This window comes from Rhinolophus ferrumequinum, chromosome 17, assembly GCF_004115265.2.
Source record: "Rhinolophus ferrumequinum isolate MPI-CBG mRhiFer1 chromosome 17, mRhiFer1_v1.p, whole genome shotgun sequence".
NCBI classification, from domain to species: Eukaryota; Metazoa; Chordata; class Mammalia; order Chiroptera; family Rhinolophidae; genus Rhinolophus; species Rhinolophus ferrumequinum.
The window spans coordinates 55,505,163-55,512,845 of NC_046300.1; the positions used below are offsets into that span (position 1 = coordinate 55,505,163).

The window sequence follows — 7,683 nt, forward strand, 5'->3', positions numbered from 1 at the left end:
ATTATAGTAGGGATTGTATGTTCATTCATACTTTCAGCAGATATTTTTTGAGAGCCCACAATGTGTGAGGCACAATTCTTGGTTCTAGGGATAGAGTGGTGAACAAAACCGGGTCCCTGCCCTCATGGTAATCGTATTCTGGTAGGGAAGACCAACAGTAAACAAATGTATAGTACACCATCGGGTGGTGTGAACGAAAAGGGGCTCTGTAATAAATAAGTGACAGAAAGTAACTTCACAGTTGATCTGATCATAAGTTCTTAACCGGGCAAGTCATGGTGGGTAGTCATGCCCCAGGCATATAACTTCTTTTTTTTTTTCTTTTTCTTTTTTTTTTTAAATATGGAACACTTCACGAATTTGCATGTCATCCTTGCGCAGGGGCCATGCTAATCTTCTCTGTATCCTTCCAATTTTAGTATATGTGCTGCGGAAGCCAGCACAACTTCTTTAGGAAAAGGTTTACCATCCTCTTAAGTAAGCCTTGTCCATTGTTCTTATGCATCCCAGTTAACACACCTTTGAAATCAAACCCTCTTTCAGACCCCCTGAAGTCCTAACCACCCTCAAGGGAGCATATAATCTTGTTAACTAATCTGAAATCCAATCATAAAGATTCCCCACTCTCCTTGCTTTCTCCACATTCTTATAATCTTCCTTACAGTCCCTCCTTTATTCCAAATGTATAAAAAGAACTGCAAAACTCATTTGCTGGAGCGTTTGAGCACTTACTTCCCGTCACGTCATCAGTTTGGCACAAATAAACTCTTATAAAAATTTTCTACAGGTTTGGACATTGTAACATTGACAGGAGTGATGAATGTTATGAAGAACTTATTAAAGCGGGGTAAGGGTATAGAAAATGACAGCATGTAAATATAATCTAATAGTGTGGTTAACAAAAAAAGAAAAGGAAAAAAAAGGCCTTTCCTTCTGAGAAAGTAACATGTGAACAGAGAGCTCAGTGGTCTGATGGACCAGCCATGCAAGAGCTCAGATAGGAGCATTCTAGGTAGGTGCAATTGCCCTAGTAAAGATCTGGGGTGGAATAAGCTTGACCTGTTCATAGTCCAGTAACAAACACATGTGACTGGAGTATACAGGTTATATAAGAGGGAATCAGAGCCTACCAAGAGAACTATAGCCCAGACCATGCGTATGCATTTTATTCAAGTTTTTTTAAAGCAGTGAGAGTGATAAAACATAAAAATGAATATTATATATATATATATATATATATATGAAATAAATAACATCTAAATCTGTGGAGAATTTTTATAAGAGTTTATTTAGGCCAAACTGATGACATATGCCATGGAGCAAGATCTCAAATGCTCCGGAGAATAAAAGTTTTGCAGCTTCTTTCATGCGTTTGAAATTAAGGAGGGAACTAAGGGAGATTCCATGGAGGTGGGAAAAGCAAGGCAAGGATTGCATTACAGGATAATTAACAAGATCATGTGCTTTATCAAGGGTGGTTATGCCTTATTTCAAAGGTGTGTTAACTTAGATGCACGGACACAATGGACACGGCTTGCTTAAGGCAAACATAAACATTTTGCTAAAGAATTTATATGCCTGGGGTGTGACTACCCATTTATGATCAGATCACCCTGTGAGGTTACTCTGCATAGAACTTACATATAGAGAGATGACAGATAGATGATAGATAGATAGATAGGGATAGATGTTCATTCTAGCCACTGTGTGGTGAACAGTGTATAAAAGAGTAAAAGTGAAAATACAGGTTGTTTCAGCAGTCCAGGCAAAAGGTAGGATAGTAAACCTGGAGGTGGGGAGAAGTACCCAAATTTGGAATCTGTTTGGAAGGTAGGGGCAATAGGATCTGCTGATGGATTGGATGCACGTGTGAAAGAGAGAAGGACATAGAAGATAACTTCTAGGTTTGAGGCACCAGTTTGCGTTGGAAGTCTCCCAACCACCCCAAAGCTAGAGGCAGTATTGTGCAGTGATTCATATGCCCTGACAGAGGCCGGGGTCAAAGTGTGAAGGCTGAGACTCCCCAGCAGTGACCTTGAGTACCTTCCATTCCCACCAACCAAGGGCAGAACTAGTCCCACACACTGGAGGTTAGCTGTCAGGTGGGGATTAAGCTTCTCAGATGAGGGAGAAGAAGGCAGCAGGGGGTGGACCAAGAGCTGAGAAGATTATTTTTTGCAGTAGCAGTGGCACAAAGGAATCAGGTACTCCCAGAGCAAAAGCATAATGGAGCCCTGAGGAAATCAGGCCTCGTAATTCTCTCAGAACCGCGGCCTTTGCTTCATTTATGCCAGGCACCCCAGTGGGTGCTCCCTAAACATGACTGACCACAAAAAATGATGTTGTTTTCTGGGCAGCACTGCCACTCATTTGACCAATTATTTATGATAGTTCAGCTAATTTCCCACTCTCGTAATAATCTTCAGTTTTACTGCAAACACAATTAGGGCACGCCAACGCAAATGCTTTACTACCACAAAAATAGAGCTTACCTCCCATTGGAAGCCTTTATGCACTAAATTTGTGGCTAACAGACCCACTATCCAACTCCCAGTCAGGTTCCCCTGCCTGCAGATAAAGACAGGAAAAGTCAACAGTCCAAGGTCAGCCCTACCAGTGTAGGATGGAGTCTACATTTTCCTTGCTAGCAACCTGCGTCCACCTGCCTCTTCCCCACCATTTAATTATAACTTCCTATCATATATATTTTTTCATTTCAAAAACCAATTGATCCAGAATGGCAATCCACTCACTAATTTTGCTCTCTCCTATGTTTTACACTCACGTCAAATTGGAGGGATAAAAGTTTAAAATTACATCGTTTTTCAAAGGCATTCCATGGAAACTTTTCTATTTAGAATGTCAATTTGTCCTTTTCCAAATTTTCCTAGTGTTTATTTATCTAATATGGTTTGGGGTGTTGTTTCTTGATGTCAAAAGATTTGACCATTCACATATCACGGTGCTTCTGCACCAACACCAACTGATGAAAAACAGAATGATGACAAGTGCAAACCCAAAGTGAACAGAAAGCGCAGGCTATCTTCCCTTTGTGCTACATTGCAGCCATCTACCTCCACTCCACCCCTTAACTCACATATAACCATGGGAAGCGATCTCCTGATAATAATTCCAGAACACATTTCAAATAAGAAAAAAAACTGATTTCTCTAAATCATTAATATCCAGGGCCAAATGGGGGAAAAAAATGGGAATAATCCAAACACCCTCAATTAGTACAGCTAATCAATATTTGATTTATATTTCTTTGAGACATTTAAACCATACATTTCCTCCCTACCTTTGAGATCTCTCAAACACAAAGTTGCAGAACCACACACTATGTGTGACAGATAATCTGAAGTCTTTCTCCTGGATGTGATGGTTTGAGCATTCTTCTCTAGGGCTTCACTGGTCCTCACTTAAATCTTTTCGGTTTTATTTTTAGGTCAACAATACAGGAATACCTTGTTTCATTAAAATTGATTTATTAAATATTTGTGAATGAATGAAAAGCTTACAGATTCCCTAATCTTAGAGCCTGAAGTGTTGGGTGTCTGGCCCTCAGCTTCTTCTTACTTTCCCATCACCTAAGAAGTAACTCTTACCAGCTCCACTAAACTCTCATTGCCCTTTAAACCTTAAGTCTCACTTTACTTATCAATTATGTGTCAAAATAACAGGAAACTAAAAGAGAAAACACACAGCATCAAATTACACTTTCCACAGACTGTTGTGGTTTTAGAAGATATCCACAATGTTTTGATTTTCCTCCTTTGAGTGTGGGTCTGACTCAGGGATTCACTTCCAGCAAATAAAATATGCAGAAGTGTCTGTGTGTAACTTTCAAGAGCATATCCTCACAGCTTCCACCTGGCTCGCTTTTGGATGACTGCCTCTGGGGAAACCCAACTGCCGTGTCATAGAGACATTCAAGCAGCCCTTTGAAGAGGTCCACATGAGAAGGAACTGAGGACTTCTGCCAACAACCATGTGAACAGACCATCGTGGAAAAGGATCTTGCAGCCCTAGTCAAGCTTTCAAATGACTGCAGCCTGTACGTTGTCTTGATCGCAACACCATGAGAGACACTGAGCCAGAGCTGCGCAAGTAAGCCGCTCCCTAATCTCTAACGCACTGAAATTGTGAGATAATAAATATTTGCTGTTTTAAGTTAGAACGTTTTGGGATAATTTGTTATACAGCAATAGGTAACTAATATATTGATTATTTCACAGGTGTATTACCCTTTTCTCTATTTGATCTTACATAGGTAACTAGAAGTCCCCTTAATCATGACAGTTGATTATAGTAGAGAATATCTTTGCAACATTTAATTGACTCAAAAATATATTGCACCCTCTGTATTTTTAAAAATTATTTATTTATTTTTTAAGTTACAGTTGACATTGAATATTATTTTATATTAGTTTCAAGTGGACAACATAGCTGTTAGACACTTACATAATTTATGCAGTGATCCCCTCAATTAGTCTAGTACCCACCTGGCACAATAGACCATTGTTGCAATATTATTGACTATACACATATTCTCTGTGCTGTACCTTACATCCCTGTGAGTATTTTATAACTACCAACTTGCATTTCTTAATTCCTTCACCATTTCCACCCAGCTCCCCAGTCCCCATCCCCTCTGGTAACCATGAGTTTGTTCTCTGTATCTGAGTCTGTTTCTGTTTTCTTTGTTTATTTTGTTCTTCAGTTTCCACATATAGATGAGATCACGTGGTATTTGTCTTTCTCAGTCTGACTTATTTCACTTAGCATAATACCCTCTAGGTCCATCCATGTTGTCACAAATGGTAACATTTCCTTCTTTTTATGGCCAAGTAATATTCCATTGTGTGTGAATATAAATACATAAAATATATAAATATATATATATATATGTATATATATATATACACACACACAAACATACACACACACACACACACACACACACACACACACAGAGGCACAGAGGGTGCCAAAAAATATATATACACATTTTAAGAAAGGAAAAAACTATTAAAATTACACTGATGGTAACAACTTTGAGCACCTCTTGTAATTGTAGAAGTCAAACATGACATATCCAACTTTTGTTATCAGTGTATATTATTACAATTTTAATACAGTTTTTCCATATATATATATATATATATATATATCACTTTTTCTTTACCCAGTCGTCTATTGATGGGCACTTGGGTTGCTTAAACAGATAGGCTATTATAAATAACGAACATAGGGGAGGGGTGCATGTATCTTTTTGAATTAGTGTTTTGGATTTCTTTGGATAAATACCCAAAGGTGGAACTGCTGGATTATAAAGTACTTCTATTTTGAATTTTTTGAGGAACATCCAAACTACTTTTCTGTAGTGGCTGCACCAATCTGCAATCCTACCAACAGTTCAGAGGGTTCCCTTTTCTCCACATCCTCACCAACACTTGTTGTTTGTTGATTTATTTATTTTTTAATTTATTGGGGTGACAATTGTTAGTAAAATTACATAGATTTCAGGTGTACAATTCTGTATTACATCACCTATAAATCCCATTGTTGTTTGTTGATTTATTGATGATAGCCATTCTGACAGGAGTGAGGTGATATCTCACTCTGGTTTTAATTTGCATTTCTCTGATGATTACTAACATTCAGCATCTTTTCATATGTCTATTTGCCATGTGAATGTCCTCTTTGGAAAAATATGTATTCAGGTCCTCTGCTCATTTTTTTAATTGGATTTTTGTTTTCTTGGTGTTGAGTTGTATAAGTTGTTTATAAATTTTAGATATTAACCCCGTATCAGATGTATCATTGGCGAATATCTTTTCCCATTCACTAGGCTTTTTTCGTTTTGTTGGTTTCCTTTGCTGGGCAAAAATTTTTCAGTTTATTGTAGTCCCATTTATTTTTTTTTTGTTTACCTTGCTCGAGAAGATATATCAGAAAAAATATTTCTAAGGGTAATAATGTCTGAGAGTTTACTACATATATTTTCTTTTACTAGTTTTATGGTTTCAGGTCTTACATTTAAATCTTTAATCCATTTTGAGTTTACCTCCCATTTCTTTTCTTCTTTCTCAACATTGCTGTGGCTAATTGGAGTCTTTTGTGGTTCTATATAAATTTTAAAATTATTTGTTCTAGTTCTGTGAAAAATGCCATTGGTATTTTGATAGGGAGTGCATTGAATCTATAGATTGCTTTGGGTAATATGGACATTTTAACCATGTTGATTCTTCATATCCATGAGCAAGGTATATGTTTCCATTTATTTGTATCTTCTTCAGTTTCTTTCTTCACTGTCTTACAGTTTTCCAAGTGAAAGTTTTTTACCTCCTTGGTCAAATTTATTCCAAGGTATTTTTTTTAATGCAATTTTAAATGGAATTGTTTTCTTAATTTCTCTTTCTGACAATTCATTATTGGTGTATAAACTGCAATCGATTTCTGAATATTAATTCTGTATCCTGCTGCTTTACTGAATTCATTTATCAGTTCTAATAGTTTTTTGGTGGAATCTTTAGGATTCTCTCTATACAGCATTATGTCATCTGCAAATAATGACAGTTTTACTTCTTCCCTTCCTATTTGGATGGCTTTTTTTTTTTTCGTTGTGTGATTGCTGTGGCTTGACTTCCAATACTATCTTGAATAAAAATGGTAAAAGTGGGTATCCTTGTCTTGTCCCTGATCTTCAGGGAAATACTTTTAGCTTTTCCCATTGAGTATGATGTTAGATGTGGTTTTGTCATACATGGCCTTTATTATTTTGAAGTATGTTGCCTCTATTCCAACTTTGCTGAGAGTTTATGTCATAAGTGGATGCTGGATTTTCTCAAATGCTTTTCCTATATCTGATGATATGATCATATCATTTTTATCTTTCAATTTGTTTATGTATGTATCACATTAATTGATTTATGGATATTGAACCAAACTTGCATCCCAGGAATAAATCCCACTTGATCATGGTGTATGATCTTTTTAATGTATTGCTGAATTGGGTTTACCAATATTTTGTTGAGGATTTCTGCATCTAGTTCATCAGGGAAATCAACCTATAGCTTTCGTTTTTTGTAATGTCTTTGTCTGGTTTTGCAATTAGGGTAATGGTGGGCTGGTAAAATAAGCTTCAGAGACTTCCCTCCTCTTGAATTTTTTGCAATAGTTTGAGAAGGATAGGTGTTAATTCTTCTTTGAATGTTTGGTAAAATTCACCTGTGAAGCCATCTGGCACAGGAATTTTGTTTTTTGTTTTGGGGGAGTTTTTGATTGCTGATTTGATTTTGTTTGTAGTAATCGGTCAGTTCAGATATTCTGTTCCTTCTTAATTCAGTCTTGGAAGATGTATACTTCTAGGAATTTATCCATTTCTTCCAGATGTTCCAATTTGTTGAAATATAATTGTTCATAGTAATTTTCTTATAATCCTTTGTATTTCTGTAGTGTCAGTTGTCACTTTTCCTCTTTCATTTCTGATTATTTTTATTTGGGTCTTCTTTCTTTTTTCCTTGATGAGCTTGATTAAATGTTTATCAATTATGTTTTTCTTTTCAAAGAACCAGCTCTTGGTTTCATTGATCTTTTCTATTGATTTTTAGACTCTATTTCATTTATTTCCATTCTGATCTTTATTATTTCCTTCCTTCTACTCACTTTGGACTTCAT

The 7,683-nt window shown here is 36.5% G+C and overlaps 1 non-coding gene across 1 annotated transcript; it reads right to left on the reverse strand.

Annotated features, from left to right (window-relative positions):
• Positions 1-336: 336 nt before the first annotated feature.
• LOC117037343 (U6 spliceosomal RNA) lies at positions 337-443 on the reverse strand. Its single transcript, XR_004425493.1, has one exon. It is a non-coding gene; the product is annotated as a U6 spliceosomal RNA (small nuclear RNA).
• Between the last annotated feature and the right edge of the window lie 7,240 nt (positions 444-7,683).